At 39.0% G+C, this 19,876-nt stretch overlaps 1 protein-coding gene across 10 annotated transcripts in view; it reads left to right on the forward strand.

The window, feature by feature from the left end:
* HS3ST5 (heparan sulfate-glucosamine 3-sulfotransferase 5) overlaps nucleotides 1–19,876 on the forward strand; it is a 296,033-nt gene that overhangs the window by 230,694 nt on the left and 45,463 nt on the right. For 2 of the 10 annotated variants that reach the window (XM_020894385.2, XM_070449933.1), the window contains exon 1: nucleotides 14,865–15,277. The exons of the other annotated variants lie outside the window; for them this stretch is intronic. The gene's annotated coding sequence lies outside the window, so the exon portion shown is untranslated. Of the gene's footprint in view, nucleotides 1–14,864; nucleotides 15,278–19,876 lie in introns of those variants that run through there. 10 annotated transcript variants of the gene reach the window in all.

Consider the following 19,876-nt stretch of genomic DNA (forward strand, 5'->3'; position numbering starts at 1 on the left):
TTGAGAGTTCAGTGAATCAGATGTTACAGTCTTGTGTGAATGATGATAAGATTATAACCTGTGAGTCATCCCTGTTTCTTTACTTCTGTGACCCACACCTTATTGTTCAACACACACTCCTGCAAAAGTGGAAAATGTGTAGGTGGTGGGGGCCCAGCTGATGGTACATATGATAATATTCTTATAACACGTTAACAAAAGTGTAATTTAAATATCCTAGGTGATTTTCTTTTCCTTCCAAGCTCATGTTAACAAAGATTATCATGAGTTTAAAAGGGAAAATAATGAAAATAAAGCACATAGAGCTAAAGACATTACAAATATCTAATGCCACAGTCATTTCATACTCAATATGATTGACCATCATACTGAAAAGTAAATATAAGCTACCATCCTACTGAAAAATCTCAGAGACTTTTTTCAACTGGATTTAATAAATGCATGCTTTCTCTCTCGCTCCTCAGAATACCCTCCCCAGGACTTGTGAACCATAAACCCACTTTATAAAGTGGGAGATTGCATTGTTCACAGCTATGTCCTAGACCCAGACAATCTTCCCAAAAGCAGGGGCTCACTAAATGTGTGATGTATGACAGAAAGTTTTTGTGAAATGGTGAAATGTTTAAGCACAACCCCAAAGGTCAGGATGGCCTTGATCCTGCTAAAGTGACTCCTGAAGGCTCCAGATGGGGCTTTCCAGGCGGCACTGACAGTAAAGAACCCACCTAACAATACAGCAGACATAAGAGATGTAGATTCAATCCCTGGGTTTGGGGAGATCCTTGGAAGAGGGCATAGCAACCCACTCCAGTATTCTTGCCTGGAGTATCCCATGGACAGAGGAGGCCGGTGGGCTACAGTCCATGGGGTCTCAGAGAATCAGACACAACTGAAGCAACCAAGGCACGATTCTAAGGGCCGGCGAGACATTCTGGAAACTGTCGGTAGCAAGGCTAGCTAAGGAGGGTGGCAGAGGATCCCAGCTGGACCCTTCTTTTAGCATTGCACAAACTGGGCTCATCCTTGGGGATAGGGGCTGGTGGCGGGACTGGGCCAGGGGAGAACCCTCACGTCTTTAAGAAGGGAAGCAAGGACAGAGAAAGCAGCCAGCCCTGGCATCTAGTCCCCAGGCTGGGCCCAAGACTAGATCCCAACTGAGAAGAAGATAGGATAAGCTTTCAGAACTAAGATTTAAAGTTAGAAAACTTTTTTTTTTTTTTTTTTGCCAGCTGACTTCTTATTTACCACCTTCAAAATGTTATTTTTAACATTTGCTGAAAATAAACAAATGTACAGGTAAATGGGATCACAAAGAGTCAGACCCGGCTGAGTAACCAATTCTTTCACAGATAAATAATAACTTTTTAAAAATAAGCATTAGGTTTCTTTCCAAAGATGGTGACAAATATCTTTAAGGAATGCTACTATAATTAAACCAAATATTGGAGATAGCCTAAATATTCAAATATAGTGCTTGGTTTATTAAAAAAAAAGTGAAATAACCATGCACTAATACTATTGTTGTTTAGCCGTGAAGTCATGTCGGACTTTTTGCGACCCCACAGACTGTAGCCCTGGAGAAGGAAATGGCAACCCACTCCAGTGTTCTTGCCTGGAGAATCCCAGGGACGGGGTCACACAGAGTCAGACACGACTGAAGTGACTTAGCAGCAGTAGCAGACTGTAGCCCGCCAGACTTCTCTGTGCATGGAATTTACCAAGCAAGAATACTGGAGTGGGTAGCCATTTCCTTCTGCAGGGTATCTTCCTGACTCAAGGATGAAACCCGTGTCTCCTGCACTGGCAGGCGGATTCTTTACCGCTGAGCTACCAGGGAAGCCCACACTAATACTATACAGCTATTTAAAATAATTTGTAAATCTTCTTTAACATGTTAACATGTTATTAAGTGAAAAAAAAAGGTAATAAGTAACTAGTATTGCACTTTTATAGGAAGAAAATTTAGTTTATTTACAAAGAAAATAGTTTAGAAAGATATAAGCCAAGATGTTACCAATAGTTTTTGTTTCATAATTAAATTATATATATATATATATATTTTTTTTTTTTTGCTTACCTGGAGCTCTTAATTTTTCTGTAATGAACATGTATTACTTTTTAAATCAAAATAAGGAAACAAAAAAGTAAAAGAACCAACAGTGAATTGTTCTTGATGCACAGATTACAGAAAGGCATCTGAGTGAAATGGATCATGTCTTTGTAAGACCTTAGTTGCAGCCCACTTGGGTGTGTGTCTGTGTTTGGTGGAGTGAGCGTTACCACAGAAGCCTCCAATACAGAGCTTTCCGTTTGTGTTGTAGCTGAAAACTTAGAACACTGTTATGCGATACGTAAACTGTAGGTCAGAGCAGTAATACAAAAATAAGAGCAGTTTTCCTTCCAGAAATCCAACTTAATTTAAAGTGACTGAATTCCGATTTATAAGCCCAAGGTACATTAGAGTTTGAATGCTTTTTGTTTCCTTTCAAATTTACATTAATATTTGGCTCAAGACTCATAGGGAAGCAATTCAGCACCACAGGTGCAGCTTTTCTTCCAGAATGCTAAAATCAGTTTAGCTGTTTGGATTGTAGTAAATGGTGAGCTGTAGTCTCAGATGCCAAGTCTTCCTCCAATTATAGATGTCCATTACTGGGATTTCTCGGGCGGGACACTGTGAGCAACTTTCCTGTTGACTTCTTGGAATTCAAATCCCGAAGAAAAAGAACTAAATGCTCCTGAAAGAAGAAAGTTTCTACCCTCAGCTATCAATTTATAAAACCAGCTTAATCATTGCTGATCTCTTTAAAGAACATTTTGTTATTTTAGATCGAAGAGTATTCCTTTTCCTGTGTTAAATTTGACTCAGTCTCTTTCCTGAAAAGCAATTTAGTATTTTGCATGTGACTTACCAGAAAGATTTTCAAGGTATGGCTTATAAATCATTAATGTGCCGTGCCATCAGTTTCTAAAATAATCTTCCAGTTGAACTACAAAAAAAAAGAAAAAAGAGATTTAAATGTAATCACATAAAAAGGTAGTTTTTTTCCTGTGAGATGAATCCATTGTCTACTTATGGCACACACACACACACACACACACACACACACACAAATTAACATTTCAAAAATGTAAAGAAGGTGTCACATAATTTTAAAGTTTTCAGATATGAAAGACATCAAAACATGGTTGAAAGACTACAGATACTGAAATCACAGAAAGTTGATTTCAAGTCCTATTCTAGTCAGTCATTTTTATTTTTTAAATGTACAGCCAAATTATTGTATCTCCCTGAGCTTCAGGGTCTCCTGTTTAAAAGGATAAGAACCCCTAAGCAGCAGACTTATAAAAATTAGGGAAAAAATGATGTTAAGTCTCTGTCATAATCACTAACAAATCCTTAGTATGTAATAAATGCTAGCTGGGGGCTTGTTTGTTTGTTATCTCTTTGTTTCACTGTACTGTAAGCTCATTGAGAGTAGAACTATATTCTCTTTTGACTCTCAACATTTTAACACAATTCCTCTCTCTTAGTAGTGGCTCGATAAACATTTGTTGAATTAATTAATGGAGTAATATAATATTCTGCAAGGACTGAGGGCTCCTACTCAGGATTGTGACCTTATTGGAATATAATATACTAGCTTATGCCAGATTTCCGATTCCTCTTAAATTTTAATTTTGTTATCAAAATTTCTCTAAATCTTTTGTATTCACTTTTCTAGAAGCCAGAGTATATTTCCACGTCCAGTGTTTCCTATTTTCATTGCTATTTTTTTCCCCATGTTTTCCGTTACTTCCTTTACCTTAAGCAATTCTTAGTGAGACAATTTAATTCTAATTTACATTTCTCTCTGCCTCTTCAACTTTTGAAAAACCAGAATGTTGCTTTTGAAAGGTCATTTTATTTTCTGGGTAAGTCAAGAATTTTTCAGATTCTGCCATTTTATCACAACAAGTTTTCTTTTTTTTTTTTTAGTTTTTTTTTTTTTTTAATTTTTATTAGTTGGAGGCTAATTACTTTACATCATTACAGTAGTTTTTGTTATACATTGATATGAATTAGCCATGGATTTACATGTACTCCCCATCGCAGTCCCCCCTCCCACCTCCCTCTCCACCCGATCCCTCTGGGTCTTCCCAGTGCACCAGGCCCGAGCACTTGTCTCATGTACCCAACCTGAGCTGGTTATCCGTTTCACCCTAGATAATATACATGTTTCAATGCTGTTCTCCTGAAACATCCCACCCTCGCCTTCTCCCAGAGTCCACAAGTCTGTTCCATACATCTGAGTGTCTTTTTCTGTTTTGCATATAGGGTTATCGTTACCATCTTTCTAAAGTCCATATATATGTGTTAGTATACTGTAATGGTCTTTATCTTTCTGGCTTACTTCGCTCTGTATAATGGGCTCCAGTTTCATCCATCTCATTAGAACTGATTCAAATGAATTCTTTTTAATGGCTGAGTAATATTCCATGGTGTATATGTACCACAGCTTCCTCATCCATTCGTCTGCTGATGGGCATCTGGGTTGCTTCCATGTCCTGGCTATTATAAACAGTGCTGCGATGAACATTGGGGTGCATGTGTCTCTTTCTGATCTGGTTTCCTTGGTGTGTATGCCCAGAAGTAGGATTGCTGGGTCATACGGCAGTTCTATTTCCAGCTTTTTAAGAAATCTCCACACTGTTTTCCATAGTGGCTGTACTAATTTGCATTCCCACCAACAGTGTAAGAGGGTTCCCTTTTCTCCACACCCTCTCCAGCATTTATTGCTTGTAGACTTTTGGATAGCAGCCATCCTGACTGGCGTATAATGGTACCTCATTGTGGTTTTGATTTGCATTTCTCTGATAATGAGTGATGTTGAGCATCTTTTCATGTGTTTGTTAGCCATCTGTATGTCTTCCTTGGAGAAATGTCTGTTGAGTTCTTTGGCCAAAAATTAACACACAGAAATCTCTTGCATTCCTATACACTAACAATGAGAAAACAGAAAGAGAAATTAAGGAAACAATACCATTCACCATTGCAACAAAAAGAATAAAATACTTAGGAGTATATCTACCTAAAGAAACAAAAGACCTATACATAGAAAACTATAAAACACTGATGAAAGAAATCAAAGAGGACACAAGCAGATGGAGAAATATACCGTGTTCATGGATTGGAAGAATCAATATTGTCAAAATGGCTATACTACCCAAAGTAATCTATAGATTCAATGCAATCCCTATCAAACTACCAACAGTATTTTTCACAGAACTAGAACAAATAATTTCACAATTTGTATGGAAATACAAAAAACCTCGAATAGCCAAAGTAATCCTGAGAAAGAAGAATGGAACTGGAGGAATCAATCTGCCTGACTTCAGACTCTACTACAAAGCCACAGTCATCAAGACAGTATGGTACTGGCACAAAGACAGAAATATAGATCAATGGAACAGAATAGAAAGCCCAGAGATAAATCCACAAACCTATGGTCACCTTATCTTCGACAAAGGAGGCAAGGATATACAATGGAAAAAAGATAATCTCTTTAACAAGTGGTGCTGGGAAAACTGGTCAACCACCTGTAAAAGAATGAAACAACAAGTTTTCTTATAGAAGTATAGTTGACTTACAATGTTGTATTAGTTTCAGGTGTACAACATAGTAATTCCATTGTAGGTTTTTTGTTTTTTTTTTTTTGCCAATTGTATTCCATTATAGGTTGATACAAGATATTGAGTATAAATCCCTGTATTATACAGTAAATCCTTGTTACATATTTATTTCATATATAGTGGGTGTTATGTTAGTCACTCAGTCATGTCCAGCTCTTAGTGACCCCATGGACTGTAGCATGTCAGGCTCTTCTGTCCATTAAATTCTCCAGGCAAAAATACTGTAGTGTTGCCACTTCCTTCTCCAGGGGATATTCCTGACCCGGGGAGTGACCCTGGGTCTCCTGCATTCCAGGCAGACTGTTTACCATCTCAGCCACCAGGGAAGCCCTTTATGTATAGTGATTTGTTTCTATTAATCCCTTACCCCTAATTTGGCTCTCTCCCCCATACCTTTCCCTTTTGGTAACCATAAGTTTCTTTTCTATGTCTGTGAGCCTGTTTCGATTTTGTGTAGATCCACTTGTATTATTTTGTAGACTCCACATGTGAGTGATATCACACAGTATTTGTCTTTCTCTGTCTGACATTATGGGCTTCCCCGGTGGCTCAGCAGTAGAGCATCTGCCTGCAATACAGGAGCCTCAGGAGATGCGAATTTTATCCCTGGGGTGGGAAATTCCCCTGGAGGAGGGCATGGCAACCCACTCCAGTATTCCTGCCTGGAGAACCCCCAGGGACAGAGGAGCCTGGCGGGCTACAGTCCATAGGATCACAAAGAGTTGGCCATGACTGAAGGAACTCGGCAAGCACATGCACACACATCTGACTTTATTTTACTAAGCGTAATATTCTCTAGGTCCATCCACATTGCTGCAAATGGCAATATTTTATCATGTTCATGGCTGAGTAATATTCCATTATATTTGTCTTAATCCAATCATTTGTGAATGGGCACTTGGGTTTTTTCCATGTGTTGGCTTTTGTAAACAGTACTGTAATGAACACTAGGATGCATGAAACTTTTTGAATTAAGATTTTTGTTTTTCCTGCATATATTCCCAGGAGTGGAATTGCTAGATCATATGGTAGTTCTATTTTTAGTTTTTTAAGGAACCTCCATACTGTTTTCCACAGTGGCGGCACCAATTTACATTCCCACCAACAGTGTAGGAGTTATTTTTTCTCTGCATCCTCTACGACACGTGTTCTTTGTAGACTTTTTGATGATAGCCATTCTGAGAGGTATGAGTGATAAGTACCTCACTGTGGTTTTGATTTGCATTTCTCTAATAATTAGCAGTGTTGAACATCTTTTCATTTGCCTGATAGCCATCTGTGTAACTTCTTAGAAAAAAAGTCTATTCAAGTCTTCTGCCTGTTTTTTGATTGGGTTGTTTGTTTTATTGCTGTTGAGTTATGTGAGCTGTTTGTATATTTTGGGTATTAACTCCTTGTTGGTTGCATCATTTGCAAATATTTTCTCCACTCAGTAACTTTGTTTTGTGATGGTTTCCTTTGCTGTATAAAAGCTTTTAAGTTTATTTAGGTCCATTTGTTTATTTTTCCTTGTATTTCTTTTGCTTGGAAAACTGATCCAAGCAAATATTACTATGATTTATGTCAAAGAGTATTTCGCCTATGTTCTCTTCTAGTTTGCTAGTTTTGTGTCTTACTTTTAAACCATGTAAACTCAAAACCATTTTGAGTTTGTTGTGGTATGTGGTCTGAGGGAATGTTCTAATTTCACTGTTTTACATATAGTTGTCCAGCTTTCCCAGCACCACTTGTTAAAGAGACTGTCTTTTCTCTTATGCCTGCCTCCTTTGATGTAGATTAATTGGCCATAGGTCCATGAGTTTATTTCTGGGCTCCCTACAGAACAAACTTTTTGACATGTTGAAATGGGTAAAGCCTCCCAGTGGTGGGCTGACGACCATGCCAGTTTTACCCCCTGTGTTAGGAAGGCATTTGACTGGTACATCCAGATATCACTTCTGTACTCCTCCATTTGCCTTCCCTCAGAGACAACGCATTCTACTTTTCACTTTAGTGTGTGGACATCCCTTCCTATTCCTTGATAATCTTTTATTCCCTTCAGTGTATGTGTTCCTTTTGAACAAGGTGAACTGTATCAGTTAGGACAGTATATATTATGCTTTATTTTTAAACAACCCACAAATCCAAGTGGTTTAAAATGAATTTTTTTCTCTCTCAAGATACATGCTCACCATGGGTTGGCACTCCTCTGTAAGGCCTCAGTTTAGTACCAGGCAAACAGACAAGATATTACCTGGAACAATAGCTACTGTGGCAAAAAGAGAAAGATCTGTGACACATCTCACACTCACTCTTAAAGCTTTCACTTCGAAGCAGCATGTGTCATTTCTGCTCATATTTCAATGACCAGGGTAAGCTTTATATCATCCTATCTTAAAAGGGAATGGGTCAGTACCCTTCTACCCTCTGTCTAAAAGAACTAGAAATTACTGGTAAAGAGATTAATGCCTGAGATATATAACTTTCTACCTTTCTATCTTTCACTTTAGTGTATGGTTAATAAGGTAAGTGAACTTGAAATTTTAAAATATGAAAGTAAATATGCGGTTCCACAGGTGGGATAGGATGCATAACCAAAATGAATCGGTAGAAAGATATAAAAAACAGGAACAAGTGGTCAAGATAATAGTAAATAGTGGTAATAGTCCCATACAATTGCTTTATTATTTATATTCAGATTGTTTTTAATACAGTTAACTCGCATACTTAAGAAATCAACTGTTTGAGAACAGTCTGCTAGAAAGAACATCAAACTCTTAAGACAAAACACAAATTTGCACTCCTGTTTTTTTTCTGTATGTCCTGCCCAACTATAAATCAGCTTCTTTCTCTATGTCATTTTTTCCACTGAAAATTGTGCCTATCTCTTTTGACATATGGGCATCGCTAAGTCAGCACAAAGTGCATACTTGCCTTCTTAGACCTTCAACAGTACCTAAAGGTCATCTGCCTTGAAGACAGGTTAAGTCTGGTCATAATACTGAAAACCCACTACTAGAGGAGTAAAAGAGTTCTCCTTGTGAAAGAGAGAAGGCCCTGTGAATGTTAATGTCAGCATTAATTCCCTCTATGACCTGAGGCAAATCACTTAATTGCTAGCTGTCTTCCTTTTCTGGTCCAAGGATAATATTAGCATACTCCTCTAGGTCTTTGTGAGGCATAATATATAGAATTGATTGCAAAGGCATTTTAAGAATATGAGATACTGTAGAGACATTCAATGTGCTCTGAATTCCCATTCTTGCCAACAGTTCCCCATCGTAGAGGTGACTGTCTGGCCAGAGAGAGAAACGTCTGAGACCAGGTGGTCTATAGGTCTATAGGGCAGAGATACCACTTTCTGAATTCCAAGTAGCAGAGTCAGGGATCTGTGTTGTGGTTTATATCTGGGCAAATGAATGTACTGATCTCCCTCCTTTCTTCAGGCTTTTTTTTTTTTTCTAGTTTCTATCCTAACCACTTGTCAGAGGAAATAAAATCCAAGTTAGTCCTCTTTTGCCAAATATATTATCTCTAGGAAAAAGTTAGACTGGAGACCTGGTTACAAGTAATACTGTGCTTTGGGTTTAGAGTGATGATATGTTTATTTGGCATTTAATTGTTTGCAAAGTGCTTTCATAGTACATGTAATCTTATTTGAGCCTTATCTTAACCACTCTGTGAGATGGGCACCATCCTATATTACAGAAAAGGAGAATGAAGCCCAAAAGATTCAGTCCATTGCCCAAAGTTACCATAAGAATATATAAGCTCAAACCCAGATTTTCTGATTCTATATGGAATTAATCTTTTATTCCACTGTTCCAGGCTGCCTCTGTGCTTTTGGCAGAGATAGGTGACACCCATCTATAAACCATAATCAGGTGGAACTAAGAAAGGGTAGGAAAAGGGGGGATTTATTGAACAAGTGGGGAGGAACTATTTAAAGCCAATTACAATATTCTTTTGCTCAGAAACTAAAAGGAACTAATAGTCACTGTAAGATTAATCTTAATATTTTGATGAATTAACATTAGTTTGGTTAACTAATCAGTTTTTCTCTACCAGAGCATTCAACCAGAATGAGGAGAGGGGAGATATTTTTAATTTCCCGTAAAAATGATGACTTTATTTCTTAATGATGGTATTAGCCAATGACTCAGCTCCATCTTCCCCTTAAAAAAATAGAAATAAGGAGAGTTTATTTTCATTCATTCATTATGCATTCATTTACTACTATTTGCCAAGAAGTTTTAGTCTAATGGATAGTGAAAGTGGAAGAAAATAAGAAAACAATGGATGGTACCAAACCTAGAAGGAAAGGTCAATAAAACTGCTTGAAAGAGGCAGCCATTAAGTTGAAGTAAGCAGTTAGTTAACCTCATGATGGGAGAGTTGGTTGGGTCAGTGGGGGCAGAAATGGAGTTGTGGCTATAAGAGCAGAAGTTTAAGTAGCTCTGCATGGTAAGAGGGTGGCGGAGGAGGAGGGAAGCAGGGTAAGATGGGCTAGAGAGGTGAACAAATGTTCAACCCTGAAAGACCTGAACAGTTTGCTAAGAAATTTCAACTCTGTGCTTAATACTGTTGGAACCAGTGATGGATCTGACCAAATCAGAAAGGTCTGTGGTGCAGATGGGTTAAGGAACTTGGTAGGTCTGCCAGCCGACTTGGAAACATTCAAAAACGTTGTCAGTGAAATCCAAGCAAGAAACAACCAAGAGAGGTTATGGTCTTTGCTGCGTATCATTTAGCTCATCCATGGGCAAATCAGAGACTAGAACTCATGTCCTAATTCCTAGGCTGCTGTTGTTTTCCCATCCCACAGTGCTTTCCTACCTTCGGCATTTTCTTTCTTTAGAGAATTCTATTCCTTTTGGAATGTGTGCTAGGATGCTAGAATGTTTTTTCAGGTAATCTCATTCTCTGCTAGAGCTAAATATTTATCATGGTGATGTTAATGTTCAGACACTTCTCACTGGCAATTCCATCAATGTGACACTATTTGGTTTTCTTCTGAAAATACTAAAGCTATTTTTACTTCTGTGGGTAAAAATAAAGATGCCCTAAATTTTCCAGTTAAATACTTCAAACTTTCAGCTTCGAGTTTTCTTTATATTTTAGTTTGGAGAATAAAATAAGGCAGTTATTTTATTTTATTCTTTAGTATCAAAAAATAGTGGCTCATTGTTAATGAGAATTGTAGGGCTGGTTCAACTGCAGTGATAAGTTCAGAGCATAAAAGATCATATATCAACATGACCTCACTAACCTTCTCTGTACTAAATGACAAACTGCTAGAAATAGCCTTTGGATCAGGTCACGGATACACTAAAATACTTACCCTTCACCACAGAACTCTGTTGAACTCTATCTATCATTTACCACCTTCGATCACAGAAGCCTGCTTCAAGGCTAAACAGAATTTCAAGCAAAGTATAAAAGGAGAGATAACTACCTTTGAATAGTTCAACATCTGATTTGATTGAGCATCTCTTTGAACTTTTGAAATAATGTGGGGAAAGATCAAAACAGTTCCACTATGGTTTTTGCATTTACAGAAGGATTGTGCTATAAGGGGAAGAACAGGATTTTAGAGTCAGTGGATTCTTCCTGGTGTCTCTACCTCACTTTCCTGTCCCATAAGAGGTTAACATTTTATCTTTGCTATCATGATGTTATTATTCTTTTCTTAACAGCAGAACCAGTCTCAGCTAATAGTGAATTGGTTAAGCTTTTTATGAGAATAGTGTGATTCAACTGAGGGGTTCTACAATTGCCAGTTTCATGTTATACACACTTATTGCACATACTTCATCCCCATCTTCAAGCAAATGCCATTATTCCTTGTTTTGAATGTGTCTGTAAGTGACTGTCTTCAGGGAAATGATTATGCATTTTATCATTCTAATATTCATGTGTTATTTTCATGTATTTTTCATGTGTGGGAGAAATAAATATTTAGGAAGGCATGGAATCCTTAAACAAGTTGGTGTAAATGTTTGTTGCTCAGTCGTATTTGACTCTTTATGTGACCCCATGGGCTGTAGCCCACTAGGCTCCTCTGTTCATGGGATTCTCCAGCAAGAATACTGGCATGGGTTGCCATTCCCTTCTCCAGGGGATCTTCGCAACCCAGGACTCAAACCCAGGTTTCCCACATTGCAGGCAGATTCTTTACTGCCTGAGTCATCGGGGAAGCCTGTCAATGGGTAATTCTGAGATCTCACATTATACACAGCATTTATGCGTTTGACTTTCAGACAGGCACTGTGACTAGCTGGAGCAACAAATGGAACTGTATAGACACCATCCTCACATTTACAAAGCTTACAAGGTAATAGCAAAGATGATTGGCTGCATAAATGAATGATCTTTGTTTTCACATAATCTTTTAACACAAAAAGAATATATTTTCCTAGGGCAGGGCTAAATTACAACAAAAGAACTAATTAATAGAATTTTATTTTATTTTTTTCTGTACACACTGAATACTTCTATTGTTTTAAACCAGCAACAAAAAGAACTGTCTCTTATAGTTTTAAATTTAGCTTCCTCCCTAAAGTTTTTGCCATCCCCTTAATGTTAACCACTAATTTATATATTATACTATGATTGATTCAGTCAAGAAAAGCAAAAATCAAAGCACGAATATTGTACCAGTCAGAAAAACACATGTATCACAACAAAATAGACTTATTACCTTCACACAATCAGATTTTTAAAAAGCAATCTTCTAAGTAAGAAAACCTGTAACTTTATATAATGCCAAATGATACACTGAAAGTTTACAACATTGCTGTTTGTGTAGCCCATGATATAGGAGATCAATTTATTATGGAGTTTCATTGCATCTTCAACAGTTAAGCCTTTGAATGGTCTCACTGGATCTTCAACAGCTAAGCCTCTACTGAAAAGCTTTCAAGAGTTTATGCCATTACCATCAAAGAAACTTCAGTAACATTCTATTTTGTAAATCAGAAAGGGGAATGATTATTCCTCTGCTCATGGCTAACATAACAGCATGATGGATAAGGTAGAATGTGGACATTGTTGTTAGGCATGGAGAAAAGGAAAGTCCCAGGAAGGTAAGTAACATTCCTAACTCCATAGAAAATCCATCAGTGGGTCAAACTATTCATAGAGAACCTGCTATGTCCTTGGTACTGTAGTGATTTAAAGAACTATACATTGTTTTTACCATCAAGATTATTCCATTCTAAAAAAAAAAAAAGATTATTCCATTCTAATCTGAGAAGTCAAACTAATGCATAAGCAAAAAATGCAGAGACAGCCCCAAACCATTCATCACTGCAGTGGTAGAACAAAAATTAAAATACAGGTGCCTCCAGGTATAAGTTGTTCATTTGAGATACATGTTATTGTCATCAATCCAGTCCCAGAATCAACAGGATAAAGGTGGGTGCTGCCACTGCCTGGACTGTTTACTAATAATGCCAACTTTGGCCAGAACTATCGCAAGTCCCAGGAATGCTATTTTCATACTACTTCCAAGGACAATGAAAAAGATGTTGGCTTGCCCAAATCTTCCTTCCACCAAGTTGACTCTGTAGTGGAATTTAGTATGTAAGAATTAGTCATAAAACTTCATTGAAAGAGTATATGCCTTGCATGTATTCTGAAGGAGCCATGCAGACAATAAGTGAATAATGGAATGAATGAGTTTAGGTACTGATACATGCTATAAAGAAAGGTTTTTTTTCTTTTTACCAGCAATGTAACATAACAACCTTAGGTTTGATTGGATAGGGCCATTGAAGCCTTCTTAAAAGAGGTGACATCTGAATTGAAGCATCAATAAGGAGAAGACAGTTATCCAATCAATGAAGTGGAGGAAGATCAAGTCAAGCAAAAGCGAAGGCCCTGAAGTAAGAACAGACGGTTTACTTTGTGAAACAGAAGACAAAAGAGAGGAGAAGGTCAGCATGACTAAAGTAAACAGAAACAGGAGTTGTAGAAAGTGAGATGGAAAAGTAGACATGTCCAATGATATACATTTTTATAGCCTATATTAGAGCCTGGAATTTTTACTTTTGAAGTGGAGAGATTTTTGAAGACAGTAAGTCAGGAAGTAGTTAAATCTAAGCTTCACTTTCAAAAACAATCCATAAGTCCGTAAGTAGCAGAAAGTGAAGACAGGGATGTTATAGCCTACATCCAGGTGAGTGATGAAGGGGAAACTGGACTGAGCCTTAAGAGTAGAAATGAGAGAAGTCACTGGACTCAGGACATACAAAAATTACTTGGACATTTGGAAGTAGCATGTGAGTGAAAAAAAGTGCAGTTAAGACTTCTGCATGTTTTTCCAGAGCTGAGTTAATGCTCTTGCCATTAGGGTGGTCCCTGAAAAGTTAAGAGGGAAGGGATCTAGGGCTCAGTAGAAGAGATTAGCTTTCGATTGGCTCACAGACAGTTCATCCACTACATGTGGAAGGCAGGATGCACATGCATTGAGTTGCAATAGCAATGAAAGCAGATTAGAGAAATGGTGGGAAGGTGCTGTATTACTCTAACTTTAATCAGTTTTCTATGAAGAAATAAGCACTCAGTTCAGTTCAGTCGCTCAGTCATGTCCGATTCTTTGCGACCTCATGAATCGCAGCATGCCAGGCCTCCCTGTCCATCACCAACTCCCGGAGTTTACTCAAACTCATGCCGATCAAGTTGGTGATGGCATTCAGTCATCTCATCCTCTGTCGTCCCCTTCTCCCCCTGCCCCAAATCCCTCCCAGAATCAGGGTCTTTTCCAGTGAGTCAACTCTTTGCATGAGGTGGCCAAAGTGCTGGAGTTTCAGCTTCAGCATCAGTCCTTCCAATGAACACCCAGGACTGATCTCCGGTAGGATGGACTGGTTGGATCTCCTTGCAGTCCAAGGGACTCTCAAGAGTCTTCTCCAACACCACAGTTCAAAAGCATCAATTCTTCAGCACTCAGCTTTCTTTATAGTCTGACTCTCACAGCCATACATGACCACCGGAGAAACCACAGCCTTGACTAGACGGACCTTTGTTGGCAAAGTAATGTCTCTGCTTTTTAATATGCTATCTAGGTTGGTCATAACTTTCCTTCCAAGGAGTAAGCATCTTTTAATTTCATGGCTGCAATCACCATCTGCAGTGATTTTGGAGCCCAAAAATTAAAGTCTGACACTGTTTCCACTGTTTCCCCATCTACTTCCCATGAAGTGATGGGACCAGATGCCATGATCTTAGTTTTCTGAATGTTGAGCTTTAAGCCAACTTTTTCACTCTCCACTTTCACTTTCATCAAAAGGCTTTTTAGTTCCTCTTCTCTTTCTGCCATAAGGGTGGTGTCATCTGCATACCTGAGGTTATTGATATTTCTCCCGGCAATCTTGAGTCCAGCTTGTGCTTCCTCCAGCCCAGCGTTTTTCATGATGTACTCTGCATATGAGTTAAATGAGCAGGGTGACAATATACAGCCTTGACGTACTCCTTTCCCCTTTGGAAGCAGTCTGTTTCCATGTCCCGCACTAACCGTTGCCTCCTGACCTGCACGCAGGTCTCTCAGGAGGCCGGGCAGGCGGTCTGCACCAGCTGAGAGTCGACTGAGGGAAGGCGGTGTCGAGCTCTGAGGAAAGCAAAGGTGAGAGATAATCACCTTGAAGGGAGAAAGTGAATTTGTGAAAAAGAGACTGGGCTAAGATTGACTGGAAACATCAAGAGGTCAATTTGATACGTCATCATAATTGAAGGGAGGCCAGTCAGCAAGGTTGCGTAATTGTTCCAGTGATCAGCTCTGTGGGTGCTGGCCAGCAGTATGTAGATCATTGGGTTTAACTGTGGGTATTACTTTGCTATTGCTGCTCCAACATACCACAAAAAAACGCAAAATTATTATCTTATTTTCCTTGAGGTACAAAAATGGATCAAAATGGGTCAAAAATGGGTCTCATTGGGCTAAATTTGAGATGTCCACAAGACTGCATGCCTTCTGGAGACTCCAGGGGAGAATCCATTTTCTTTGCCTTTTCCAGCTTCTAGAGTACATTCCTTGGCTCACTGCTCCCTTCCATCTTTAAAGCCAACATCCAGCTGGTCGGTTTCTCATGCTCCCAACTCTTTGCTTCTCCCTCTCTGCCTCGGTGTGCCCACCCAGATAATGCAGGATGAGCCTCCATCTCAAGTTCCACTATTAGCATCATTCATACCATCTGCAACTTTGCCATACACTCTAACATATTCACACCTTCAGGAATTAGGTTGTAGACATCTTTGAGGAGCCATTATCCCGCCTAACACTGTATCAGTCTGTTTAGGCTGCCATTATAAAGAACCACAGACTGAATGGCTTAAACAACAGAAATTTACTTCTCACAGTGCTGGAAGCTGAAAGTCAGAGGTCAGGGTGCCAGCATGGTCAGTTTCTGGTGAGAACAATCTTCCTGGCTTACAAATAACTGCCTTCTCACTGTGTTTTCACATGGCAGATTGAGAGAAAAAGAGAGAAAGCAACAGAGAGGAGTAACAGGTAGGGAGCTTTGATGTTTCTTATAAAAACACTGATCTGTGGGCTCAGGGCCCCGCCCTTATGACCACATTTATCCTTAATTACCTCTTTATAAGCACGGTCTCCAATATAGTCATATTGGGATCAGAACTTCAAAGCATGAATTTGTATGAGGGGAACACAATTCAGTCTATCACATACTCCAAGGTTGGATTTTTGACAGGTGAAGTATAATGAATCAAAGGGAGGTGGTGAGAAACTTGAGTGTTTTCAAGGAATAGTTATAGAGCTGAACCATAGAATCCAAACTGTAAGTATAGAGTGAGAGTGTGAGAAGGATGGTTAGAAGGACTCAAAATTGTGATTTCTGGTAATGATGGATCTCAGTAAGTTCAGGAAGTTTCTGGAGTAAGAAGACTAGAATCAGTAAGCTGGAAGAATAGGAGGTGATGGTTAGAGGTCAGGAGATTTTAAAATGGGGTTTCAGAGGCTTGGGGTTATTGGAAATGGCAAGATTTAAGAGTTTTGAAACTGAAGGACGAAAACTAATAACAAGTCATTTTCCTCCAAAGTCAGTCAGATACCTACTGTTGACCTCACAGAGATAGCATGGTTCCAGAGTATTTTTTTTTTTCTTTTTAAAAATGAGTGCAATGTATCCATTTTGAAAAGCTTGCCATTCTGTTCCTGGTCCCTCCACCTGTCTGGAGGAAGGCCTTCCTCCAGCCTGAGCTGGGTGGGGTTGAGGAGAGAAGTGCCTGGACATGGATTTCTATCACCCAGGGAATCAGGACCCAGAAGACATATGTCCTGTGTGGAGAGGATATCCAGTCTATTCAGGGGCTAGTAAATGACTTAGAAAATTATGTGTAACTGCCCCCACTAAAGTTGGCAGTGTTATTTGGGATGTCTTCCATGGTACCTAGGGAACATTTTGTACCTAATTTGCTAAGGATATTTCTATTTTGAACTTAAAACTGTTTCATGCTTTATTTTGCAATACAAATATGGGTCATCTCATTGCAGTGTTCATTGAAAGATTCTCTCTAGTGTACTGTGCCCAGAAAGCATTGAATTAGTTCTGCTCTGTCGAAGTCAGTACAAAATTGTCTGAGGAGTGCACAGCTTCCATGTTGCATTATTAAAATATCATTATTTTCTCCCAGGTCTATGCATATAATTTTTTTCTAAAGCATTATAAAATGACAGCTTAGTGAAAACAAGAGGCCAGGTCTGCATGTTCTCTGTAATTGGAGGGTGAATATGAGTTGGATGAGAAATCTACTGGATAAAATTAGAGAATAAATGGAATGGTACATTATGTGTTCTGAGGTCAATAATTAATTAAATGTAATTACTGCAATCATATTATTAGAAAATAAAGACTCACCTTGTGCCTTTGGAGAGAGTTTAGAAACAAGTTTTTGACTGTTTAACTAGTTGGAAACTAGTAAACATCATGCATCTTTTAAATATATTACTAAAATCACAGATACTAGTACATTATGGAATATACAAATACAAGTTTCAGGGATCGGGTGGAGAGGGAGGTGGGAGGGGGGATAGGGATGGGGAACACATGTAAATCCATGGCTGATTCATGTCAATGTATGACAAAACCCACTACAATATTGTAAAGTAATTAGCCTCCAACTAATAAAAAAAAAAATTTTTTAAAAACATGATTATTTTCACGACACTTCTAATAGGCTCACGTCTCATTCTACCTCATGCCCTTTTTTCATTCTCTCATATCCACCCACCCTTCCTCCTTTCATGCAGCTTTTCAATTTTCTGAACATCCTATGAAGTCCAGCTTTTTCCATAGAGATTTGTTTGACCCCGAGACCCCCACACTGATCATTTCTGGCTTCCCTTTGACCTGGGGTCAGTACCATTGTTCCCAAGCCAAACTGTCTCTGTTGACTAGTCTTAACATTTTACAATTTAACATCCATAAGGACAAATTAAATCCTACAAAACCATCCTGGCCCTGGGCACAGAATCAGGCTCAAAAGCATGTTTATTGATTCAGTGAATAACTGATGCATGCCTCAACTCCCACCCTATCTCAGCCACTCCAACCACTAGCTTGAGATTACTTAGTGATGTCTGTGTGACAGGGCAGGGGAAAAAGCAATGTATAGACTCTAGGCCACAGTTTCAGGTTTCATAAACAATTGTATTTACTTTTAGACATATTAAAGTAGTCTAGTGGAAAAATAATCCAGCTATCTAATAAGCACTTAGCTAGCAAGAGGTCATTATGTAACACAGTAAATGTTCTATATGTGTATGGGTACACATGTAAATGGTATCACTGTAGCACACTGTTTCCAAGTCCCTGCCTTCAAGAAGCTGATATAATTCTGGCTTGATGAAAGACATTGCGTGTTGAGAGAAATTTTTGCTTATGCTTTCTATAATTCCTACCAAAATGTAAACATCATGAGGGCTTAGAATCCTGACTATGTATTGTTCACTGTTGTAGCCTTAATAACTAACAGAAAACCTGTACACAGTATTCACTAAGTACAGTTAAGTTAATGCCAAATTTCTCTTTAACATACAAGAGACTAGGGGTGAGAGGAGGAGCAGTCAGCTGTCTAAGACTGCAGAGGCAGCACACACAGCTCTAACCGAATGTATTATCAAAACTACTGAATCAGCTGCAGCCTTGGATGCTTTCCTCAGAGAGAAGGGAGCTGAAGGTCAAGATATCCAGTAAAACCAGGAATCAAGACCTGGATGACAACGGAGGGAAAGAGAGGTATACCACAGTGGGAGAGTTGATGCCCATTCGAACCAAGTCACAATCAAGGCTGGCCCTGGATTTTTTCCCAGGGAAGTCTATTTAATCCCTGGGCTTCCCTCGAGCTCAGACGGTAAAAATTCTGCCTTGTGATGTGGGAGACCCGGGTTTGATCCCTAGGTCAGGAAGATCCCCTGGAGAAGGGAATGGCTACCCACTCCAGTATTCTTGCCCGGAGAATTCCATGGACAGAGGAGCCTGGTGGGCTTCAATCCATGGGGTCGCAAAGAGTCAGACACAACTGAGCAACTAACATACACACGTACATTTAATCCCTGGTTCCCCTAGATAGGCAGGTGGAGGTGAGCTTCCTCCGTCAAAACTGGCTCCTGAACAGGAGTCAGAGTGGATCTATAGGTACAGCCTCTAGAGGATTCCACTCTTTGTACAACAGGAACCCTTAATGATCAGCAGTTTCATCTCTTGGTATGAGAAAGTAACATTTACATACAGGTAGACAGACATCTTCCTCTTAAATATCTAATAGATAAAAGGATCAGTTCACTTAGGAGACAGGTACAGGAATACTGTATACATGACTAGTAGCTTTAATGAAGTATAATTGGCATATAATAAACTGCACACATTTTAAGTGTACAATTAGATGTTTCAGTGTATGTCTATGCCTGTGAAGGGGCTTCCCTGGTAGCTCAGCAGTAAAGAATCTGCCTACCAATGCAGGAGACCCGGGTTTGACCCCTGGGTCGGGAAGATCCTCTGAAGAAGGAAATGGCAACCCACTCCAGTATTCTTGCTGGAGAATTCATGGACAGAGGAGCCTAATGGGATGCAGTCTGTGGGGTCACCAAAGAGTCAGACAGGACTTAGCTACTAAAACAACAACATCACAGTCAAGAAAGTGGATATACCCAGAGTGCACCGCCGCCCCCCCCAAAAAAAAAAAAAAAAAAAAAATATATATA

The sequence above is a fragment of the Odocoileus virginianus genome, chromosome 19 (genome assembly GCF_023699985.2).
Source record: "Odocoileus virginianus isolate 20LAN1187 ecotype Illinois chromosome 19, Ovbor_1.2, whole genome shotgun sequence".
In the NCBI taxonomy this organism is placed as follows: Eukaryota; Metazoa; Chordata; class Mammalia; order Artiodactyla; family Cervidae; genus Odocoileus; species Odocoileus virginianus.